This window comes from Ranitomeya variabilis, chromosome 2 (genome assembly GCF_051348905.1).
Source record: "Ranitomeya variabilis isolate aRanVar5 chromosome 2, aRanVar5.hap1, whole genome shotgun sequence".
Lineage (NCBI taxonomy): Eukaryota > Metazoa > Chordata > Amphibia > Anura > Dendrobatidae > Ranitomeya > Ranitomeya variabilis.
In genome coordinates, this window is record NC_135233.1 from 838,686,438 (window position 1) to 838,711,543 (window position 25,106).

Here is a 25,106-nt window from a genome sequence, read left to right on the forward strand (position 1 = left end):
GGCAAAAAACAAGATGAACGCTGATAAACAGAAAAATGAACAAACAAGAACTTAGCTTGACTTGGAGAGACTGGGAGCAAGGTAGTCACAAGGAATCTGAAGAGCACTGAATACATTGGTAGCAGGCAAGGAACTGAGTATCCAGGTGAGTTAAATAGGAAACCAACCAAGGATAACGAACCAGCTGATGCAGCCAACCTGCAGAAAGACAACACTACACAGTACCGCTTGTGACCACCAGAGGGAGCCCAAAAATAGAGTTCACAACAGTACCCCCCCCCCTTGAGGAGGGGTCACCGAACCCTCATCAAAAACCCCAGGGCGATCAGGATGAGCCGCGTGGAAGGCACGAACCAAATCGGCCGCATGAACATCAGAGGCGACAACCCAGGAATTATCCTCCTGACCATAGCCCTTCCACTTTACCAAATACTGAAGTCTCCGTCTAGAGATACGAGAATCCAAAATCTTCTCCACCACGTACTCCAATTCGCCCTCGACCAGCACCGGAGCAGGAGGCTCAACAGAAGGAACCACAGGTACCACATACCTCCGCAACAAAGACCTATGGAACACATTATGGATGGCAAACGATGCTGGGAGATCCAAACGAAAAGACACCGGGTTAAGGATTTCCAAGATCTTATAAGGACCGATGAAGCGAGGCTTGAATTTAGGAGAGGAGACCTTCATAGGAACATACCGAGAAGACAGCCACACCAAATCCCCAACACGAAGTCGGGGACCCACACCGCGGCGGCAGTTGGCAAAGCGCTGAGCCTTCTCCTGAGACAACTTCAGATTGTCCACCACATGGTTCCAAATCTGCTGCAACCTATCCACCACAGAATCCACCCCAGGACAGTCAGAAGACTCAACCTGACCCGAGGAAAATCGAGGATGGAAACCAGAATTGCAGAAAAAAGGCGAAACCAAGGTAGCAGAACTAGCCCGATTATTAAGGGCAAACTCGGCCAATGGCAAAAAAGTCACCCAATCATCCTGATCAGCAGAAACAAAACATCTCAAATAAGTTTCCAACGTCTGATTAGTTCGCTCGGTTTGGCCATTAGTCTGAGGATGGAAGGCCGACGAAAAAGACAAATCAATGCCCATCTTAGCACAAAAAGTTCGCCAAAACCTGGACACAAACTGGGATCCTCTATCAGACACAATATTTTCAGGAATGCCGTGCAAGCGAACCACATTCTGAAAAAATAGAGGAACCAAATCGGAGGAGGAAGGCAACTTAGGCAAGGGCCCCAAATGGACCATCTTGGAAAAACGATCACACACCACCCAGATGACAGACATTTTCTGAGACACTGGAAGATCCGAAATAAAATCCATAGAAATGTGCGTCCAAGGCCTTTTCGGGACAGGCAAAGGCAAAAGCAAACCGCTGGCACGAGAACAGCAAGGCTTAGCTCGAGCACAAATCCCACAAGACTGCACAAAGGAACGCACATCCCGCGACAAGGAAGGCCACCAGAAGGACCTAGCCACCAAATCTCTGGTACCAAAAATCCCAGGATGACCCGCCAACACCGAAGAATGAACCTCGGAAATAACTCTGTTGGTCCATCTATCCGGGACAAACAGTCTCTCTGGTGGACAACGGTCAGGTCTATCCGCCTGAAATTTCTGCAGCACTCGTCGCAAATCTGGAGAAATGGCAGACAAAATCACTCCCTCTCTGAGAATACCAGCCGGCTCAGAAACTCCCGGAGAGTCAGGCACAAAGCTCCTAGAAAGTGCATCAGCCTTCACGTTCTTCGAACCAGGCAGGTATGAGACCACGAAGTTGAAACGGGAGAAAAACAACGACCAACGAGCCTGTCTAGGATTCAGGCGCTTGGCAGATTCGAGGTAAATCAGATTTTTGTGATCAGTCAGGACCACCACACGATGTTTAGCTCCTTCGAGCCAATGTCGCCACTCCTCAAATGCCCACTTCATAGCCAACAACTCCCGATTACCAACATCATAATTTCGCTCGGCAGGCGAAAATTTTCTAGAAAAGAAAGCACATGGCTTCATCACAGAGCCATCGGAGCTTCTCTGCGACAAAACAGCCCCTGCTCCAATCTCAGAAGCATCAACCTCGACCTGGAAGGGGAGAAAGACATCTGGCTGACATAAGACTGGAGCTGAAGAAAACCGGCGCTTCAGCTCCCAAAAGGCCTCCACGGCCACAGGAGACCAATTAGTCACATCAGAACCCTTCTTGGTCAAATCCGTCAAAGGTTTAACCACGCTAGAAAAATTAGCGATGAAACGACGGTAAAAATTAGCAAAACCCAAGAACTTCTGAAGACTCTTAACAGACGTGGGCTGAGTCCAGTCATGAATAGCCTGGACCTTGACTGGGTCCATCTCCACAGTAGAAGGAGAAAAAATAAAACCCAAAAAGGAGACCTTCTGTACTCCGAAGAGGCATTTTGAGCCCTTCACAAATAACGCATTAGCACGCAGGACCTGAAACACCATCCTGACCTGCTTCACATGGGACTCAAAATCATCAGAAAAGACCAAAATGTCATCCAGATAAACAATCATAAATTTATCCAGATATTCTCGGAAAATGTCATGCATGAAGGACTGAAACACAGAAGGAGCATTAGAGAGTCCAAAAGGCATCACCAAGTACTCAAAATGGCCCTCGGGCGTATTAAATGCCGTTTTCCATTCATCTCCCTGCTTAATGCGCACAAGGTTATACGCACCACGAAGATCTATCTTGGTGAACCAACTGGCACCCTTAATCCGAGCAAACAAATCAGACAATAGTGGCAAAGGATACTGAAATTTGACTGTGATTTTATTCAGAAGACGATAATCTATACAAGGTCTCAAAGAACCGTCCTTCTTGGCCACAAAAAAGAATCCTGCACCAAGAGGGGAAGAGGATGGGCGAATATGTCCCTTCTCCAAAGACTCCTTTATATAACTCCGCATTGCGGCATGCTCTGGTATAGACAAATTAAAAAGTCGTCCCTTAGGGAATTTACTACCAGGAATTAAATTTATAGCACAGTCACAATCCCTATGAGGGGGCAGGGCACTGGACCTGGGCTCATCAAATACATCCTGGTAGTCAGACAAAAACTCAGGGACCTCAGAAGGAATGGAAGAAGCAATAGACACCAACGGAGTATCGCCATGAATTCCCTGACAACCCCAACTTGACACAGACATAGCTTTCCAATCTAAAACTGGATTATGAGCCTGCAGCCATGGCAGACCCAAAACGACAACATCATGTAAATTATGCAGAACAAGAAAGCGAATCACCTCCTGATGTACGGGAGTCATGCACATGGTCATTTGCGTCCAATACTGAGGCTTATTCTCAGCCAATGGCGTAGCATCAATTCCCCTCAGAGGAATAGGAAATTCCAAAGGCTCCAGGACAAAACCACAGCGCCTGGCAAACGACAAATCCATCAGATTCAGGGCAGCACCTGAATCCACAAAAGCCATAACCGAGTAGGACGACAAAGAACAAATCAAAGTAACAGACAAAATAAATTTAGGCTGTATAGTGCCAATGGTGACAGGTTTAGCGATCTTTTTTAAGCGTTTAGAGCATGCTGAGATAACATGAGTAGAATCACCACAGTAAAAGCACGACCCATTTTGACGTCTATGACTTTGTCGCTCAATTCTGGTCAGAGTTCGGTCACATTGCATAGACTCAGGTCTCTGTTCAGAAAATACAGCCAAAGGATGAGCAGATTTGCGCTCCCGCAAACGCCGATCAACCTGAATGGCTAAAGCCATAGAATCACTCAGACTAGTAGGGGTGGGAAACCCCACCATAACATTCTTAATGGCTTCAGAAAGACCTTCTCTGAAATTTGCAGCCAGGGCACACTCATTCCATTGAGTAAGCACTGACCATTTTCGAAATTTTTGACAATACACCTCTGCTTCATCTTGACCAACGCTTCATCTTGACCAAAAGCAACGCTTTTTCTGCCTGATTCTCAAGATTAGGCTCCTCATAAAGCAGACCAAGAGCCCGAAAAAATGCATCTACATTAAGCAATGCAGGATCTCCTGGCGCCAGACAGAAAGCCCAATCCTGAGGGTCGCCACGCAACAAGGAGATAACAATTTTAACTTGCTGAGCGGAATCACCAGAGGAACGAGGTCTCAGAGATAGAAATAACATACAATTATTCTTAAAATTTAGAAACCTAGATCTATCTCCAGAAAACAACTCAGGAATGGGTATCTTTGGTTCTGACATAGGGCTATGAATAACAAAATCCTGAATACTTTGCACCCGTGCAGTAAGATGATCCACACTAGAAGTCAGAGTCTGAATATTCATGTCTGCAGCTGAGCTCAAAACCACCCAGAGTTCAAGGGGATGAAAGAAGCTAAACAGACTGCAGCAAAGGAAAAGCGGGAGAAAAAAAAAATGTACTCAGGTCTTCTTTTAATCCCACTTCTGCGATGCATTAAACACTTTTTGGCCTGCTATACTGTTATGATCCTTAGTGGTTGAGGATCACAAATTACTCCAGCAAGGTAACTAAAATAGGACAAGCTCTAGGGAGGTGGAAAACTGGACTGACCGCAAATCTGAACCTATCCAAACACACTAGAGGTAGCCGGTGAACGTGCCTAAAATTCCTAGACGTCTCGAGCCAGCCTGAGGAACTAACTACCCCTAGAGAGAAAGAAAGACCTCTCTTGCCTCCAGAGAAATAATCCCCAAAGATATAGAAGCCCCCAACAGATAATAACGGTGAGGTAAGAGGAAGGCACATACATAGGGGTGAAAGCAGATTCAGCAAAAGAGGCCCACTAATTCTAGATAGCAGAAAATACAAAAGGGGTCTATGCGGTCAGTAAAAAACCCTTACAAAATACCCACACTGAGATTTCAAGAACCCCCGCACCAACTAACGGTGTGGGGGGAGAAACTCAGTCCCCTTAGAGCAACCAGCAAGCACAGAAATCACATTTTAGCAAGCTGGGCAAAAAACAAGATGAACGCTGATAAACAGAAAAATGAACAAACAAGAACTTAGCTTGACTTGGAGAGACTGGGAGCAAGGTAGTCACAAGGAATCTGAAGAGCACTGAATACATTGATAGCAGGCAAGGAACTGAGTATCCAGGTGAGTTAAATAGGAAACCAACCAAGGATAACGAACCAGCTGATGCAGCCAACCTGCAGAAAGACAACACTACACAGTACCGCTTGTGACCACCAGAGGGAGCCCAAAAATAGAGTTCACAACACCTAACCCCAACCCCTAACCCCAATTCTAACTTTAGCCCCTACCCTAACCTTAACTTTAGCCCCAACCCTAACCTTAATGGGAAAATGGAAATACATACATTTTTTAAAATTTTATAATTTTTCCCTAACTAAGGGGGTGATGAAGGGGGGCTTGATTTACTTTTATAGTGGGTTTTTTAGCGGATTTTTATGATTGGAATTTTTCCATATTTTGGTCCACAGAGTCATATGAGGTCTTGTTTTTTGCTGGACAAGTTGATGTTTTTATTGGTACCATTTTCGGGCACGTGAGATTTTTTGATCGCTTTTTATTTCGATTTTTGTGAGGTAGAATGAACAAAAACCAGCTATTCATTAATTTCTTTTTGGGGGGGGCGCTTATACTGTTCCACGTTTGGTAAAATTGATAAAGCAGTATTATTCTTTGGGTCAGAACGATTACAGCGATATCTCATTTATATAATTTTTTCATGTTTTGGCGCTTTTATACGATAAAAACTATTTTATATAAAAAATAATTATTTTTGCATCGCTTTATTCTGAGGACTATAACTTTTTTATTCTTTCGTTGATGACACTGAATGGCGGCTCATTATTTGTGGGACAAGATGACATTTTCAGCGGTACTATGATTATTTATATCCGTCTTTTTGATCACGTTTTGTTTGGCGGTATGATAATAAAACGTAGTTTTTTGCCTCATTTTTTTTTTTACGCTGTTCACTGAAGGGGTTAACTAGTGGGACAGTTTTATAGGTCGGGTCATTATGGATGTGGCGATACTAAATATGTGTATTTTTATTGTTTTTTTTTTATTTATATAAAGAAATGTATTTATTGGAACAATTTTTTTTTTCTTTATTTAGGATTTTTTTTAATATATATATATATATATATATATATATATATATATATATATTTTTTTTTTACATTGCCCCGGGGGGGACATTATGCTATAGTGTCAGATCGCTGATCTGACACTTTGCAGTGAATGTCTGGATTTCAGGGAGTTAAACCAGATTACGGTTCGTGATCCATACCCTATGCCACTGATACCTGTTTTGTTCAACCAGGTGGCTGGTGCTAAGTGGCTTTCCAAGCTTGACCTCAGGGGGGCGTACAACCTCATAAGAGTCCGTCAAGGTGATGAGTGGAAGACGGCTTTTAATACTCCTGAGGGTCATTTTGAAAATTTGGTGATGCCATTTGGGTTGACAAACGCGCCTGCTGTATTTCAACATTTCATAAATGATGTGTTCTCGCATGTACTGGGGAAAATTCGTTATTGTGTACCTAGATGACATTCTCATTTATTCATGCGACCGTGATACTCATTTAGAGCATGTGAGGCAGTTGTTACAGCTACTCAGAGAAAATAAGCTCTATGCAAAACTGGAGAAATGTGTTTTTTCGGTTCAGGAGTTGCCTTTCTTGGGTTATATTGTGTCTGCTTCAGGGTTTAAAATGGACACCGCTAAGGTGCAAGCGGTGCTGCATTGGGAACGGCCTGATAACCTAAAAGCACTCCAGCGATTCCTTGGATTTTCTAATTATTCTAGAAAATTTATCTATTTAATTAAGATTTTTCTACCATTGCTAAACCGTTTACTGACATGACGAAAAAGGGTACCAATTTCTCCGCCTGGCCTGAGGCTGCTGTGCGCGCATTCGAATTTCTGAACAGTTTTGCTTCGGCCCCCATTCTGGTGCAACCGGACGTATCAAAACCGTTTACCGTGGAAGTCGATGCGTCTGAGGTTGGAGTGGGGGCGGTGCTGTCACAAGGCTCATCCTTGGGCGAGTTGCGTCCAAGCGCCTACTTTTCCAAGAAGCTGTCGCCCGCCGAACGTAACTACGATATCGGCAACAGGGAGTTGTTGGCTATCAAGTTGGCTTTTGAGGAATGGCGACACTTCTTGAAGGGGTCGGTCCACCAGGTTACAGTTATCACCGACCATAAAAATCTGCTTTATTTAGAGTCAGCCAAGCGTCTGTCCCCCAGGCAGGCTCGCTGGGCATTGTTTTTCACGCGATTCAACTTTTTTGTTACGTACCGACCGGGGTCTAAGAACACTAAGGCAGATGCTTTATCCAGGTGTTTTCTGAGGGGAAGAACCTCGGGAAGATCCGGTACCCATCCTCCAAAAGGGTGTAGTAGTCTCGGCTCTCACGACAGAGGTTGAGGCTGAGATTGCCGAGGCTCAGGAGGAAGTACCACCAGAGCTTCCCATTAACAAATCATTTGTACCGCTCCATCTTCGCCTAAAGGTGTTGGGTGAGCATCATGATGCTGTTCTGGTTGGCCATCCAGGGGTTAGGGGTACCTTGCAGTTGGTGTCGCGTCAGTTTTGGTGGCCAAAAATCCGACAGGACGTGGTCTTGTACGTATCAGCATGTACCACGTGTGATAAGGCTAAGACGCCTCGCTCCCGTCCTACTGGCTCATTACATCCTCTAGGGGTACCCAGTAGGCCATGGACGGAGATCTCCATGGATTTTATTACAGACCTACCCTCCTCAGCTGGGAACACGGTCATCTTGGTGGTTGTTGATCGGTTCTCAAAGATGTCGCACTTTGTGTCCTTGCCTTCGTTGCCTAACGCGAAGACTCTGGCTCAGGTTTTTGTGCAGGAGGTGGTCAGACTTCACGGGGTCCCGTCTGACATAGTGTCTGATAGGGGTGCTCAGTTTGTGGCAAAGTTTTGGAACGCATTTTGCTCACGGCTGGGGATCAAGTTGTCGCATTCTTCGGTGTTTCATCCTCAGTCAAATGGTCAGACCGAGCGTATGAACCAGAATTTGGAGCAGTACTTACGCTGCTTTGTTTCTGACAACCAGGAGGAGTGGTCGACATTCCTTCCTTTGGCTGAGTTTTCCATTAATAATCACCGCCAGGAATCGTCTGGGGAGTCCCCGTTCTTTTGTGTTTACGGGCACCATCCTCAATTTTGTACTCTGCGTCAGGGTAGCTCTGCTGGCGTTCCGGAGGAGGACCAGCTAGGAGCACAACTGTCATCCATTTGGAGGAGAGTGAAACAGTGCTTGCTGAGCGTGGGTGCAAGGTACAAACGAGTGGCTGACAGTAGACGTGTGCCAGGTCCGGACTTGAGTGTGGGTGATTGAGTTTTATGTTTTTTGTGGACAACCACACCCAAAGTACCATCCCTGAAATTGGGTCCAAGGTTTATTGGTCCATTTAGGGTCGCCGCCATCATTAACCCGGTAGCCTACCAATTGGAGCTTCCTACGGTAGATAAGTGTTGTGAACTATACTTTTTGGCTCCCTCTTGTGGTCACTAGTGATTTGGCACTTGGATTGTCTTTTACCAGGTTTGTGCTCACCTGCTTCGTTAGGCTTGGGGTGTTGCTATTTAAACTTCCTGGATTCTCAGTCCAGTGCCTGGCTTCGTTGTAATCAGTTCACTTCTGTTTGCTCCTGTCTTCAGGTCCTGGTTCTTTGCAAGATAAGCTAAGTCCTGCTTTCGTACTCTTGATCATTTGCATTGTTCATATTTTTTGTCCAGCTTGTACAATATGTGATTCCTGTTTTTGCTGGAAGCTCTAGGGGGGCTGATATTCTCCCCCCACACCGTCAGTCGGTTTGGGGGTTCTTGGATATTCAGCGTGGATATGTTGCAGGGTTTTTTGCTGACCATATAAGTCTTCTTACTATATTCTGCTATTAGTCAGTGGGCCTCTCTTTGCTAAATCTAGTTCATTCTTACATTTGTCCTTTCTTCTTACCTCACCGTTATTATTTGTTGGGGGCTTGTATTACTTTGGGGTCTTTTCTCTGGAGGCAAGAGAGGTCTTATATTCCCTGATAGGGGTAGTTTGTTCTCCGGCTGGCGCGAGACGTCTAGAATCAACGTAGGCACGTTCCCCGGCTGCTGTTAGTGTTTGCGCTAGGATCAGGTATATGGTCAGCCTAGTTACCACTTCCCTATGAGCTGGTATTTATGTTTTGCAGACTTTGCTGTAATCTTGAGGTCCCCTGCCATTGGGATCATAACAGTAAGCCAGGCCAATAAATAGTTAATGCATTGCTGAAGTGGGATTAAAAGAAAAGAAGTTCTGAGTTTTTTTTTTTCTTCCTCCCCTTTATCTCTGAGTGGCTTGAAGCTTTGCTGCAGACATGAATGTTCAGACCTTGATTACTAGTGTGGATCAGCTTGCTGCACGTGTGCAGGGCATTCAGGATTTTGTTGTTAGCAGTCCTATGTCAGAGCCTAAGATACCTATTCCTGAGCTGTTCTCTGGAGATCGATTTAAATTTAGGAATTTTAGGAATAATTGTAAATTGTTTCTATCTTTGAAACCTCGTTCGTCTGGAGATTCAGCTCAGCAAGTTAAAATTATTATCTCCTTCTTGAATGGCGACCCTCAGGATTGGGCTTTCTCGTCAGCGCCAGGAGATCCTGCATTGGCGGATGTTGATGCATTTTTTCTGGCGCTTGGATTGCTTTATGAGGAGCCTAATCTTGAAATTCAGGCAGAAAAAGCTCTACTGGCCATCTCTCAGGGCCAGGATGAAGCTGAGGTGTACTGCCAAAAATTTCGGAAATGGTCCGTGCTTACTCGATGGAATGAATGTGCTCTGGCCGCAAATTTCAGAAATGGCCTTTCTGAAGCCATTAAGAATGTGATGGTGGGTTTTACAATTCCTACAAGTCTGAATGATTCTATGGCGCTGGCTATTCAGATTGATCGGCGTTTGCGGGAGCGCAAATCCGCTAAACCTCTGGCGGTGTTGTCTGAACAGACACCTGTCTCAATGCAATGCGATAGAATCCTGACTAGAACCGAACGACAAAATCATAGACGTCAGAATGGGCTGTGTTTTTACTGTGGTGATTCTACACATGTTATATCAGCATGCTCTAAACGCCTAACCAAGGTTGTCAGTCCTGTCACCATTGGTAATTTGCAGCCTAAATTTATTTTGTCTGTGACTTTAATTTGTTCATTGTCTTCCTACCCTGTTATGGCATTTGTGGATTCAGGTGCTGCCCTGAGTCTTATGGACTTGTCGTTTGCCAAGCGCTGCGGTTTTGTCCTGGAGCCTTTAAAGGTTCCGATTCCTCTCAGAGGAATTGATGCTACGCCACTGGCGGAAAATAAACCGCAGTATTGGACACAAGTGACCATGTGCATGACTCCTGAACATCGGGAGGTGATTCGTTTTCTTGTTTTGCATAAAATGAATGATTTGGTCGTTTTAGGTCTGCCATGGTTACAGACCCATAATCCTGTTTTGGATTGGAAGGCTATGTCTGTCTCAAGTTGGGGTTGTCAGGGAATTCATTGCGATTCTTCGCCGGTGTCTATTGCTACTTCTACTCCTTCAGAAGTTCCTGAGTATTTGTGTGACTATCAGGATGTATTCAGTGAGTCCAGGTCCAGTGCTCTTCCTCCTCATAGGGACTGTGACTGCGCTATAGATTTGATTCCTGGCAGTAAATTTCATAAGGGACGATTATTTAATTTGTCTGTACCCGAGCATGCCGCGATGCGTTCTTATGTCAAGGAGTCTTTGGAGAAGGGGCATATTCGTCCATCCTCTTCCCCTCTCGGTGCGGGATTCTTTTTTGTAGCCAAGAAAGACGGGTCTTTGAGACCTTGTATAGACTATCGGCTTCTGAATAAAATCACTGTTAAGTTTCAGTATCCGTTGCCGCTATTGTCAGACTTGTTTGCTCGGATTAAGGGCGCCAAGTGGTTCACCAAGATAGATCTTCGTGGTGCGTACAACCTTGTGCGCATTAGGCAGGGAGATGAATGGAAAACTGCATTCAATACGCCCGAAGGTCATTTTGAATACTTGGTGATGCCCTTTGGGCTCTCTAATGCCCCTTCAGTGTTTCAGTCCTTTATGCATGATATCTTCCGGAAGTATCTGGATAAATTTTTGATTGTGTATCTTGATGATATTCTAGTTTTCTCGGATGATTGGGATTCTCATGTAAAGCAGGTCAGGATGGTGTTTCAGGTTTTGCGTGATAACGCTTTGTTTGTGAAGGGCTCAAAGTGTCTCTTTGGAGTGCAGAAGGTTTCCTTTTTGGGTTTTATTTTCTCCCCTTCTGCCGTGGAGATGGACCCAGTCAAGGTCCGAGCTATTCATGATTGGACTCAGCCCACGTCTGTTAAGAGTCTTCAGAAGTTCTTGGGGTTCGCTAATTTCTACCGTCGCTTTATCGCTAATTTTTCTAGCGTTGTTAAACCTTTGACGGATATGACCAAGAAAGGTTCTGATGTGGCTAATTGGGCTCCTGCAGCCGTGGAGGCCTTCCAGGAGCTGAAGCGCCGGTTTACTTCGGCGCCTGTTTTGTGCCAGCCTGATGTCTCACTTCCCTTTCAGGTTGAAGTGGATGCTTCTGAGATCGGTGCTGGGGCTGTTTTGTCGCAGAGAGGCTCTGGTTGTTCTGTGATGAGACCATGTGCCTTTTTCTCTAGGAAGTTTTCGCCTGCTGAGCGGAACTATGATGTTGGTAATCGGGAGTTGTTGGCCATGAAGTGGGCATTTGAGGAGTGGCGTCATTGGCTCGAGGGTGCTAAGCATCGTGTGGTGGTCTTGACTGATCACAAAAATCTGATGTATCTCGAGTCTGCTAAGCGCCTGAATCCTAGACAGGCTTGTTGGTCATTGTTTTTCTCTCGTTTTGACTTTGTGGTCTCATACCTGCCTGGTTCGAAGAATGTTAAGGCTGATGCTCTCTCTAGGAGCTTTGTGCCTGACTCTCCTGGAGTCTCAGAGCCAGCTGGTATTCTTAAAGAGGGAGTGATCGTGTCGGCCATATCTCCGGATTTGCGACGTGTGTTGCAGAGATTTCAGGCTGGTAGACCTGACTCGTGTCCACCCGACAGACTGTTTGTTCCTGATAAATGGACCAGCATTTCCGAGGTTCATTCCTCGGTGTTGGCAGGGCATCCGGGAATTTTTGGTACCCGAGATTTGGTGGCTAGGTCCTTTTGGTGGCCTTCCTTGTCACGGGATGTGCGGTCATTTGTGCAGTCCTGTGGGACTTGTGCTCGGGCTAAGCCTTGTTGTTCTCGTGCTAGCAGGTTGCTTTTGCCCTTGCCCGTCCCGAAGAGGCCTTGGACGCACATTTCCATGGATTTCATTTCTGATCTTCCGGTGTCTCGGGGAATGTCTGTCATCTGGGTGGTGTGTGATCGTTTTTCCAAGATGGTCCATTTGGTACCCTTGCCTAAGTTGCCTTCCTCTTTCGATCTGGTTCCTTTGTTTTTTCAGAATGTGGTTCGTTTGCACGGCATTCCGGAGAATATTGTGTCCGACAGAGGATCCCAGTTTGTGTCCAGATTCTGGCGATCTTTTTGTGCTAAGATGGGCATTGATTTGTCGTTTTCATCTGCCTTCCATCCTCAGACTAATGGTCAAACGGAGCGAACTAATCAGACACTGGAGGCTTATTTGAGATGTTTTGTTTCTGCGGACCAGGATGATTGGGTGACCTTCTTGCCATTGGCGGAGTTTGCCCTTAATAATCGGGCTAGTTCCGCTACTTTGGTTTCGCCATTCTTCTGCAACTCTGGTTTTCATCCTCGTTTCTCCTCGGGTCATGTTGAGTCTTGTGACTGTCCTGGGGTGGATTCCGTGGTGGATAGGTTGCAGCGGATTTGGAATCATGTGGTGGACAACTTGAAGTTGTCACAGGAGAAGGCTCAGCGTTTTGCCAACCGCCGCCGCGGTGTGGGCCCCCGACTTCGTGTTGGGGATTTGGTTTGGTTGTCTTCTCGGTATGTCCCTCTGAAGGTTTCCTCTCCTAAGTTTAAGCCTCGCTTTATTGGTCCTTATAAAATTTTGGAAGTTCTTAACCCGGTTTCTTTTCGTTTGGATCTTCCGGTGTCGTTTGCCATTCACAACGTGTTCCATAGGTCTTTGTTACGGCGGTACGTGGTGCCTGTGGTTCCTGCTGTTGAGCCTCCTGCTCCGGTGTTGGTTGAGGGCGAGTTGGAGTATGTGGTGGAGAAGATCTTGGATTCTCGTCTCTCTAGACGGAGGCTCCAGTATTTGGTTAAATGGAAGGGCTATGGTCAGGAGGATAATTCCTGGGTGGCCGCCTCTGATGTTCATGCGGCCGATTTGGTTCGTGCCTTCCACGCTGCTCATCCTGGTCGCCCTGGTGGTCTTGGTGAGGGTTCGGTGACCCCTCCTTAAAGGGGGGGTACTGTTGTGAACTATACTTTTTGGCTCCCTCTTGTGGTCACTAGTGATTTGGCACTTGGATTGTCTTTTACCAGGTTTGTGCTCACCTGCTTCGTTAGGCCTGGGGTGTTGCTATTTAAACTTCCTGGATTCTCAGTCCAGTGCCTGGCTTCGTTGTAATCAGTTCACTTCTGTTTGCTCCTGTCTTCAGGTCCTGGTTCTTTGCAAGATAAGCTAAGTCCTGCTTTCGTACTCTTGATCATTTGCATTGTTCATATTTTTTGTCCAGCTTGTACAATATGTGATTCCTGTTTTTGCTGGAAGCTCTAGGGGGGCTGATATTCTCCCCCCACACCGTCAGTCGGTTTGGGGGTTCTTGGATATTCAGCGTGGATATTTTGCAGGGTTTTTTGCTGACCATATAAGTCTTCTTACTATATTCTGCTATTAGTCAGTGGGCCTCTCTTTGCTAAATCTAGTTAATTCTTACGTTTGTCCTTTCTTCTTACCTCACCGTTATTATTTGTTGGGGGCTTGTATTACTTTGGGGTCTTTTCTCTGGAGGCAAGAGAGGTCTTATATTCCCTGATAGGGGTAGTTAGTTCTCCGGCTGGCGCGAGACGTCTAGAATCAACGTAGGCACGTTCCCCGGCTGCTGTTAGTGTTTGCGCTAGGATCAGGTATATGGTCAGCCTAGTTACCACTTCCCTATGAGCTGGTATTTATGTTTTGCAGACTTTGCTGTAATCTTGAGGTCCCCTGCCATTGGGATCATAACAGATAAGATACACAGATCTCTTTTAAAGAAGGTGGTGGGTTCCGTGGACGCGGCGCCGATGCCACCTCCAGTCTTGGTGGAAGGCAATTTGGAGTTTGAAGTCTCCAAGGTGGTTCACTCTCGTATAGTGCACCGCAGATTACAGCACTTGGTACACTGGCGTGGTTATGGGCCGGAGGAGAGGTCTTGGGTACCAGCTTCGGACATACATGCGGACCGGCTGGTCAGTATGATTCACCACCGCCATCCGGACAAGCCGGGTCCTATAAGTCGTGAGGGCCCTGGGGTCCCTTGTAGAAGGCGGGGTACTGTCATGTCGGACGCTATTCACACTAGGGCGTCCGACAGACAGCGGTAATTCCACATTCGTCCACTATACGCTCAGTGGCGCCGGCTAAATTTTGTCCAGGTTGTCCGGGGTTAATATAGCTGGTAATCGGGTTGGAGGCTGGGTCACGCCCGTGGCCTTTAAATAGTCATTCTGGACTTTGGGCGTCGCCGATTATAGCTTGTATCTTGTGCCTGGTGATCTCGGTCTGGAGTGGTGGTCTAGGAGAAGAAATATCGTATCTGGTGGTGTATTATCCTTTGTCATATTTCTCCTTCCTATATTTGTATTTGTTTTGCCCTGTGCACATTATAGTATTTTCCTGTGTGTCTGCGGCATGGTGCGTTTTTAGTTTTCCGTCTGTGCTTTCTGTAGGGGTTGGTGTGTGGTCTAATCACTGGGTGGCGGGTGGAGGTTTCAGCATAGGACTGAAACAGGAGTCAGGGTCAGGCCTGGCGGCCCAGACAAGCACACCATCAGTGTAAATTCTGGGAGAGACACAGACAGGGTTTTCCCTAGTCTGAGGGATATCGCAGGGGCCCGGGTAATCAGCTGTAGTCTGCCCAGTACCCGCATGACAACACCATTTTGGAAAGTAGACCCCCTAAGGAACTTATCTAGATGTGTGGTGAGCACTTTGACCCACCGAGTGCTTCACAGAAGCTTATAATGCAGAGCCGTAAAAATAAAAAAATCATATTTTTTCACAAAAATGATATTTCGCCCCCAATATTTTATTTTCCCAAGGGTAACAGAAGAAATTGGACCCCAAAAGTTGTTGTGCAGTTTGTCCTGAGTACGCTGATGCTCCATATGTGGGGGTAAACCACTGTTTGGGCGCATCCAGAGCTTCCAGAGCTTGGAAGGGAAGGAGCGCCGTTTGACTTTTCAATGCAAAATTGACTGGAACTGAGATAGGACACCATGTCGCGTTTGGAGAGGCCATGATGTGCCTAAACATTGAAACCCCCCACAAGTGACACCATTTTGGAAAGAAGACCCCCTCAGGAACTTATCTAGATGTGTTGTGAGAACTTTGAACCTCCAAGTGTTTCACTACAGTTTATAACGCAGAGCCGTGAAAATAAAAAATTCTTTCTTTTTCCACAAAAATTATTTGTAGCCCCCAGTTTTGTATTTCTCCAAGGGTAACAGGAGAAATTGGACCCCAAAAGATGTTGTCCAATTTGTCCTGAGTACGCTGATACCCCAAATGTGGGGAGGTCACTGGGTGCATGGCAGAGCTCGGAAGGGAAGGAGCGCCGTTTGGAATGCAGACTTAGATGGAATGGTCTGCAGGCGTCACATTGCGTTTGCAGAGCCCCTGATGTACCTAAACAGTAGAAACCCCCTCATGTAACCCCATATTGGAAACTAGACTCCCAAGAAACTTATCTAGATGTGCTGTGAGAACTTTGAACCCCCAAGTGTTTCACTACAGTTTATAACGCAGAGCTGTTAAAATCCTTTTTTTTTTCCACAAAAATTATTTTTTAGCCCCTGGTTCTGTATTTTCCCAAGGGTAACAGGAGAAATTAAAAGTTGTTGTCCAATTTGTCCTGAGTACGCTGATACCCCATATGTTGGGGTAAATCCCTGTTTGGGCGCATGGGAGAGTTCGGAAGGGAAGGAGCACTGTTTTACTTTTTGAACACAGAATTGGCTGGAATTGAGATCGGATGCCATGTCACGTTTGGAGAGCCCCTGATGTGCTTAAACAATGTAAACACCCCAATTCTAACTGAAACCCTAACCCAAACACACCCCTAACCCTAATCCCAACCCTAACCATAACCCTAACCACACCCCTAACCCAAACATGCCCCTAACCCTAATCCTAACCACACCCCTAACCCCAAAACACCCCTAACCCCAACCCTAACCACACCCCTAACTTCAACACACCCCTAACCCTAATCCCAACCATAACCCTAACCACACCCCTAACCCTAATCCCAACCCTAATCCCAACCGTAAATGTAATCCAAACCCTAACTTTAGCCCCACCCTAACCCTAACTTTAGCCCCAACCCTAAACTTAACTTTAGCCCCAACCCTAACCCTAATGGAAATAAATAATTTTTTTATTTTATTATTTTTCCCTAACCAAGAAGGTGATGAAGGGGGAGTTTGATTTACTTTTATAGCGGGTTTTTTAGCGGATTTTTATGATTGGCAGCTGTCACACACTAACTGACGCTTTTTATTGCAAAAAATAGTTTTTGTGTCTCCACATTTTGAGAGCTATAATTTTCCATAGTTTGGTCCACAGAGTCATGTGAGGTCTTTTTTTTTGGCGGGACGAGTTGACGTTTTCATTGGTACCATTTTCGGCACGTGAAATTTTTTGATCACTGTTTATTCCGATTTTTGCGAGGCAGAATGACCAAAAACCAGCTATTTATGAATTTCTTTTCTGAGGGGTGTTTATACCATTCCACGTTTGGTAAAATTGATAAAGCAGTTTTATTCTTCGGGTCAGTACGATTACAGTGATACCTCATTTATATCTTTTTTTTGTTTTGGCGCTTTTATACGATAAAAACTATTTATATAAAAAATAATTATTTTTGCATCGCTTTATTCTGAGGACTACAACTTTTTTATTTTTCGCTGATGATGCTGTATGGCGGCTCGTTTTTTGCGGGACAAGATGACGTTTTCAGCAGTTATTTGTATCTGGGTATATATATAAAAATAATCCGCGCTGGGTTCTCCAGTTTTGTGACCACTAAATACCTCCAAAAACAATAAATATTTGCACCTTTTATATGACTTTAAAAAACTATTAAAAAATAAGTTTGTGCTGTGTTTTAAAATAGCTCCACCGTGGAGCACGACATTACCATAAGGAAATTCTGAGCGAGATAATAAAGTGATTTTTTACCTGGTGCGGTATAGTCGATAATGTCCACAGTTCCCTTTAGTCGGTCTTTGTAAAAGTCCAAATGTGGAAAAATGCGGCTTCAGTGGAGTTTTTTTTCCTCTTTTGCTTTCACGTGAGCGGGCTCCAGGCAGTGCCCCGGCTGGCGGCAAACAGCCCTATGCTCGCTCACTGCTAGTAGCGACTATGCGCTGTTGTGCAGCTCTCGGTTCTCTGCCTCTGCAGGACCTTGCGTGACGTCACGGTCATGTGATTGCTCACGTGACTTGCTACAGATAGCATGGTGGACCAATTTCCTACTAGTTTCGGAATAGGACGTATTCCTTCATCAGGGATCCCATAGGGCTGTTTGCCGCCGGCCGGGGCACTGCCTGGAGCCCACTCACGTGAAAGCAAAAGAGGAAAAAAAACTCCACTGAAGCCGCATTTTTCCACATTTGGACTTTTACAAAGACCGACTAAAGGGAACTGTGGACATTATCGACTATACCGCACCAGGTAAAAAATCACTTTATTATCTCGCTCAGAATTTCCTTATGGTAATGTCGTGCTCCACGGTGGAGCTATTTTAAAACACAGCACAAACTTATTTTTTAATAGTTTTTTAAAGTCATATAAAAGGTGCAAATATTTATTGTTTTTGGAGGTATTTAGTGGTCACAAAACTGGAGAACCCAGCGCGGATTATTTTTATATATATACCTGTTTATAGCTACTAATACAGAAGGGTGGCACTGTATTTGTATCCGCTGCAGGATTCACAGTTTCTGAAGCGCTACTGGTGTGCTTAATTTTAGTTATTTGTATCTGTCTTTTTGATCGTGTGTTATTCCACTTTTTGTTTGGCGTTGTTTTTGCCTCTTTTTTTTTTTTTTTTTTTTTTTTACGGTGTTCACTGAAGGGGTTAGCTAGTGGGACAGTTTTATAGGTCGGGTAGTTAGGGACGCAGCGATACTAAATATGTGTACTTTTATTCTTTGTTTTTTTTATTTAGATTAAGAAATGTATTTATTGGAACAATATTTTTTTTTTTTCTTTATTTAGGATTTTTTTTTTTTTTTTTTTACACATGTAAATATATTTTTTTTAAACTTTTTTTACATTGTCCCAGAGGGGGACATCACTATATATTATCAGTTCGCTGATCTGACACTTTTCAGTGCACTGTGTCAGATCAGCGATCTGACAGGCACTGCAGGGAGGCTTGCTGGCACCTGCTCTGAGCAGGCGCTTGCAAGTCATCTTCCTGCAGGACCCAGAAGGAGCCCCGCAGCCATTTTGGATCCGGGGCCTGCAGGGAGGAGGTAAGAGACCCTCTGAACAACGCGATAACATCGCGTTGTTCCGAGGGTCTCAGGGCAGCACGCAGGGAGCCCCCTCCCTGCTCGATGCTTCCCTATGCCGCCGGAACACTGCGATCATGTTTGATCGCAGTGTTCAGAGGGTTAATGTGCCGGGAGCGGTCCATGACCCCTTCTGGCACATAATGCCGGATGTCAGCTGTAATAATCAGCTGACACCCGGCGGCGATTGGACACGCTCCCCCCCGTGAGCGCGGCAGATCGACTATGACGTACTATCCTGTCACTGGGAATTAAGTCCCAGGTCACCTTGACGGGATAGTACGTCATATGGGATTAAGGGGTTAATGATGTTCATGTCTGGTGACTAGGCTGGCCAGTCTTTGAGCACCTTGATCTTTTTTACCTGGAGGAACTTTGTTGTAGAGATGGATGTATGAGATGGAGCACAATCCTGCTGCAGAATTTGACCCCTTTTATGATTTGGAATATAAGAAGTAGCTAATACATCTTGATATTTTAGGCTATTGATATTGCCTTCCACCTTGCAAATGTTTCGCACACCCCCATACTGAATGTAACCCCAGACCATGATATTTCCACCACCAAATTTAACTGTTTTCTAGGTGTGTTGTGAATCCATACGGGCTCCAGTAGGTCTCCTGCAGTATTTGCAGCGGCTGTGGTGTAATTCTACTGAAGATTCATCAGAGAAATCCACCTTCTGCCACTTTTCCAGTGTCCATCTGTTTAGCAGGCTGTGGGACTTTGCAAATGCCACACGGTTTTTTATTTGCCTTTTGTTTAGTGCTGGCTTCTGGGCACGGATTCGACCATGGAGGCCATTTCGAGACAGAATCCTACAAACTGTTCTAGTTGACACAGAGACTTGAGGTGACCAGGCCTGTTGGAGCTCTGCTGCAGTGGAAGAGGGGCTTGCTTTGCATTTTCTAACCAACAAACGTTCCTCCTGAGCAGTTGTCTTGCGGGGTCTGCCAGACCTGGGCTTGTCAATTACATCTCCAGTCTCTTCAAATCTTTTTTTAATTCTTTGTACTTGACGCTGAGACACATTAAAGGTGCCAGCAGTGCATCCACCTCTGCAGTGGATCTGGTCTTCAGCCTCTTGATAATCCAGGCTTTAGCCGCAGGGTGGATTTTTGGCATGTTGTCAGAGCTCAAGTTGCAGTTCAAGTTAAGGTCTGGGGTGCTGGGTTTCTTTTTATACACACACACTAATTAACCGATCATTTACTGAGCACAGGTAAGGATGTAAACTAGGATTGGGTGCATTATATGACCAGGCGACAAAACTTTTGTCTTGCCAAAATCTGACCATGCTGTGTCTATTAACTGATCAATACTTCTGCATTGATGCCAATTTATTTTCTTAACCACAATCACATTCTTTTTCAGCCTTCAAATGAATAATTTATACAGCCAATAGATGAATTTAACGTCAGGTTATAAGCTTTTATTTACATAACATGGATAAGCGACATAACTTCTGTCAGGGAGTGCAGGGGTGGCTGCTCCTAGTTTTCACCTGTTCACATTAGCTTGGAAGTGCCAGTCAGTCTTTTGTTATTTATAATGCTGGTACACGTGATTTTATTGGATAATTAGTGGGATTTGATGTCTCAAATTTTACTATGTTATCCTCAATTAAATTGTCATCCATATTTTCACTTTCCAAACATTTGAGAGTTGTTAAAACATTCCTTTCCTGAAATAAAAGATTGTTTATTAATTAATTGTTTGCAACATGCGGCATATACAGCTACTGTATGTTAAATATCCAGCATCTGTCTCTAACTGACATGGCTGACACTGAGTTTTGGCCACAGCTGTTTTCCTGTTGACCATTGAAATGATGCTGCCAATCTGACAGCAGCATTTAAATTGTGTGCGCACCAATGCCCAGAGCTTTCATTGGCCCTCCACCACGCAACTGTGGGAGACTAATGAGTTACTATAACAGCTGGGGTTCTGCTTAAGGCCACTGTTTCTGTAATCTTGCTTCTCCTGTGAAGGTCAGCTATACAGTAGGTTGAGCTCAATAGAAGACCGAGATTTTCACCATATACTGCAAAACTGTGGTATTGTGATGTTTTATGAGCGATCAAATGATCATAGGCTTAAGTCTCCTAAGGGCACAAAAAAATAAGTAGTTTAAAGAAAAAAAGTTCACATAAAAACAAAAAATGTCCTGTATGTAACTGGAGCGTTCGATCTACTCACTGGAGCATCTGTCACGGATCCATCATCTTCTATATTTCATGTCCTTGTTATCTGATCTTGTCCGGACTACCAGTCCTATAACAGAAGGTCAGATTATTAGATATTAGAGGCCTCCCTGTCTGCTCCAGGCAGACACAAGATGTTTGATGACAGCCTGGTTCTGTGGCTCCATCTTTTGTGATGACTGATGACCATCTGTACTCAGTGGTGCAGACTTTGTATTTCTGCCTCTGTCTTGCTCAATCACCACAACCTCCCTTCTGATAAATGCTGCAGTTCTGATAGAAAGTATTAAAAAACAGTTCTATATGCTATACAAGTCCTTTATATATTAACTAGATGGTGGCCCGATTCTAACGCATTGGGTATTCTAGAATATGTATGTATGTATGTATGTATGTATGTATGTATGTACGTCGCGCTTAGCACAGCCATGTAGTATATAGCAGCCACATAGCATATAGCAGCCACATAGCATATAGCAGCCACATAGCATATATAGCAGCCACATAGAATATATAGCAGCCACATAGCATATATAGCAGCCACATAGAATATATAGCAGCCACATAGCATATATAGCAGCCACATAGCATATATAGCAGCCACATAGCATATAGCAGCCACATAGCATATAGCAGCCACATAGCATATATAGCAGCCACATAGCATATATAGCAGCCACATAGCATATAGCAGCCACATAGCATATAGCAGCCACATAGCATATATAGCAGCCACATAGCATATATAGCAGCCACATAGTATATAGCAGCCACATAGCATATATAGCAGCCACATAGCATATATAGCAGCCACATAGCATATAGCAGCCACATAGCATATAACAGCCACATAGTATATAGCAGCCACATAGTATATAGCAGCCACATAGTATATAGCAGCCACATAGCATATAGCAGCCACATAGTATATAGCAGCCACATATACTGTGTGCAGAATTATTAGGCAAGTTGTATTTTAGAGGATTATTTTTTTTATTGATCAACAACTATGTTCTGAACCAACCCAAAAGACTCATAAATATCAAAGCTTAATATTTTTGGAATTTGGAGTGTTTTTTTTTTTTTTGATTTGGCTATCTTAGGAGGATACCTGTTTGTGCAGGTAACTATTACTGTGCAGAATTATTAGGCAACTTAATAAAAACCAAATATATTTCCATCTCACTTGTTTATTTTCACCAGGTAAACCAATATAACTGCACAAAATTTAGAAATAAACATTTCTGACATGCAAAAACAAAACCCCCCCAAATTAGTGACCAATATAGCCACCTTTCTTAAGGATGACACTCAACAGCCTTCCATCCATAGATTCTGTCAGTTGCTTGATCTGTTTACGATCAACATTGCATGTAGCAGCCACCACAGCCTCCCAGACACTGTTCGAGAGGTGTATTGTTTTCTCCCTCTTTAGATCTCACATTTTTAGAGGGACCACAGGTTCTCTATGGGGTTTAGATCAGGTGAACAAGGGGGCCATGTCATTATTTTTTCTTCTTTGAGACCTTTACTGGCCAGCCACGCTGTGGAGTAGTTGGAGGCAAGTGATGAAGCATTGTCCTGCTTGAAAATGATGTTTTTCTTGAACGATACCAACTTCTTCCTGTACCACTGCTTAAAGAAGTTGTCTTCCAGAAACTGCCAGTAGGTCTGGGAGTTGAGCTTCACTCTATCCTCAACCCGAAAAGGTCCCATGAGTTCATCTTTGATGACACCAGCCCATACCAGTACCCCACCTCCACCTTGCTGGCGTCTGAGTCGGAGTGGAGCTCTCTGCCCTTTACTAATCCAGCCTCTGGCCGATCCATCTTGCCCATCAAGAGTCACTCTCATTTCATCAGTCCATAAAACCTTTGAAAAGTCAGTCTTAAGATATTTCTTGGCCCAGTGTTGACGTTTTATCTTTTGTTTCTTGTTCAAAGGTGGTCGTTTTTCAGCCTTCCTTACCTTGGCCATGTCCCTGAGTATTGCACACCTTGTTCTTTTTGTTACTCTAATAAAGTTGCAGCTCTGAAATATGGCAAAACTGGTTGCAAATGACATCTTGGCAGCTTTACGCTTGATTTTCCTCAATTCATGGACAGTAATTTTGCGCCTTTTTTGCAAAACACGCTTCTTGTGACCCTGTTGGCTGTTTGCCATGACACGCTTGATTGTTCGGTGATCACACTTCAAAAGTTTGGCAATTTCAAGACTGTTGCATCTCTCTGCAAGACATCTCACAATTTTGGACTTTTCAGAGCCCGTCAAATCTCTCTCTTCTGACCCATTTTTCAAAGGAAAGGAAGTTACCTAATAATTAAGCACACCTTATATAGGGTTTTGATGTCATTAGACAACACCCCTCCTCATTACAGAGATGCACATCATCTGATTTACTTAATTGGTAGTTGGCTCTCAAACCTGAACACTTTGGAGTGGGACAACATGTATAAAAAGTATCATGTGATCAAAATATAACTTGCCTAATAATTCTGCACACAGTGTAGTATATAGCACAGCCACATAACACAGACAGCCACGCAGTATATAGCAGCCAGGCAGTATATAACACAGCCCATGCAATATATAACACAGCCCACGTAGTATATAACACAGCCCACGTAGTATATAACACAGCCCACACAGTATAAAACACAGCCCACGCAGTATATAACACAGCCCACATAGTATATAGCACAGCCCACGTAGTATATAACACAGCCCACATAGTATATAGCACAGCCCACGTAGTGTATATAACACAGCCCATGTAGTATATAGCACAGCCGACGTAGTATATAACACAGCCCACGCAGTATATAACACAGCCCACATAGTATAAAGCACAGCCCATGCAGTAGATAACACAGCCCATGCAGTATATAACACAGCCCACGTAGTATATAGCACAGCCGATGTAGTATATTACACAGCCCACGTAGTATATAGCACAGCCCATGTAGTATATAACACAGCCCACGCAGTATATAACACAGCCCACGCAGTGTATAGCACAGCCCACATATTATATAGCACAGCCCATGTAGTATATAACACAGCCCACAAAGTATATAACACAGGCCACACAATATATAGCACAGCCCACGTAGTATATGGCAGCCAGGCAGTATATAACACAGCCCACGTAGTATATAGCACAGCCCACATAGTATATAACACAGGCCATGTAGTATATAGCACAGCCCACACAGTATATAACACAGCCCACGCAGTATATAACACAGCCCACATAGTATATAACACAGGCCACGTAGTATATAGCACAGCCCATGTAGTATATAACACAGGCCACGCAGTATATAACACAGCCCATGCAGTATATAACACAGCCCACGCAGTATATAACAGCCCACGTAGTATATAGCAGTGTGGGCACCATATCCCTGTTAAAAAAATAATTAAAATACAAAATAGTTATATACTCACCCTCCGTCGTCCGGACGTCGGAAGGTGAGAATAGCACAATTTATTTTTTTTAATTATTTTTAACATTATATCTTTTTACTATTGATGCTGCATAGGCAGCATCAATAGTAAAAAGTTGGTCCGGGATGGGGCGACACACTGGCACTGACTGGAGGGGAGTAGGGAGGGGGCACTGACTGGAGGAGAGTAGGGAGGGGCCAATTCGCGGCCGGACTAAGCCTGTCGCTGATTGGTCGCAGCCTGCCGGCCGCGACCAATCAGCGACGCGGGATTTCCGTTACGGACAGAAAGACAGACAGACAGACGGAAGTACCCCTTAGACGATTATATAGATAGATGTGGATTTAGTAGAGGGAGAGACTGTGTGTAGTCCGTTCAATACTGAAATTATCAAGTAAATCCAGGTTTAGTCCTTCCTGCCTTAAACAGTTGTGTGAAAAAGTGTTTACCCCTTCCTTATTTCCTATTCTTTTGCATGTTTGTCACACTTAAGTGCTCCAGATCATCAAACAAATGTAAATGTTAGACAAAGATAACACAAGTAAACACAAAATTCAGTTTTTAAATGAAGGTCCTTATTATTAACCCCTTCCCGACCCATGACGCCACGTAGGCGTCATGAAAACCCGTGCCAATCCGACCCATGACGCCTATGTGGCGTCATGGAATGATCGCGTCCCTGCAGATCGGGT

General features: G+C 44.5%; 1 long non-coding RNA gene across 1 annotated transcript in view; it reads right to left on the reverse strand.

Annotated features, from left to right (window-relative positions):
- Window positions 1-20,182: 20,182 nt before the first annotated feature.
- LOC143807960 (uncharacterized) overlaps window positions 20,183-25,106 on the reverse strand; it is a 69,913-nt gene continuing 64,989 nt past the window's right edge. The window contains exons 2-3 of the long non-coding RNA XR_013221847.1: window positions 20,960-21,034; window positions 20,183-20,444 (exon numbers count right to left, since the gene is read on the reverse strand). This is a non-coding gene — a long non-coding RNA (uncharacterized LOC143807960). The remainder of the gene's footprint in view (window positions 20,445-20,959; window positions 21,035-25,106) is intronic.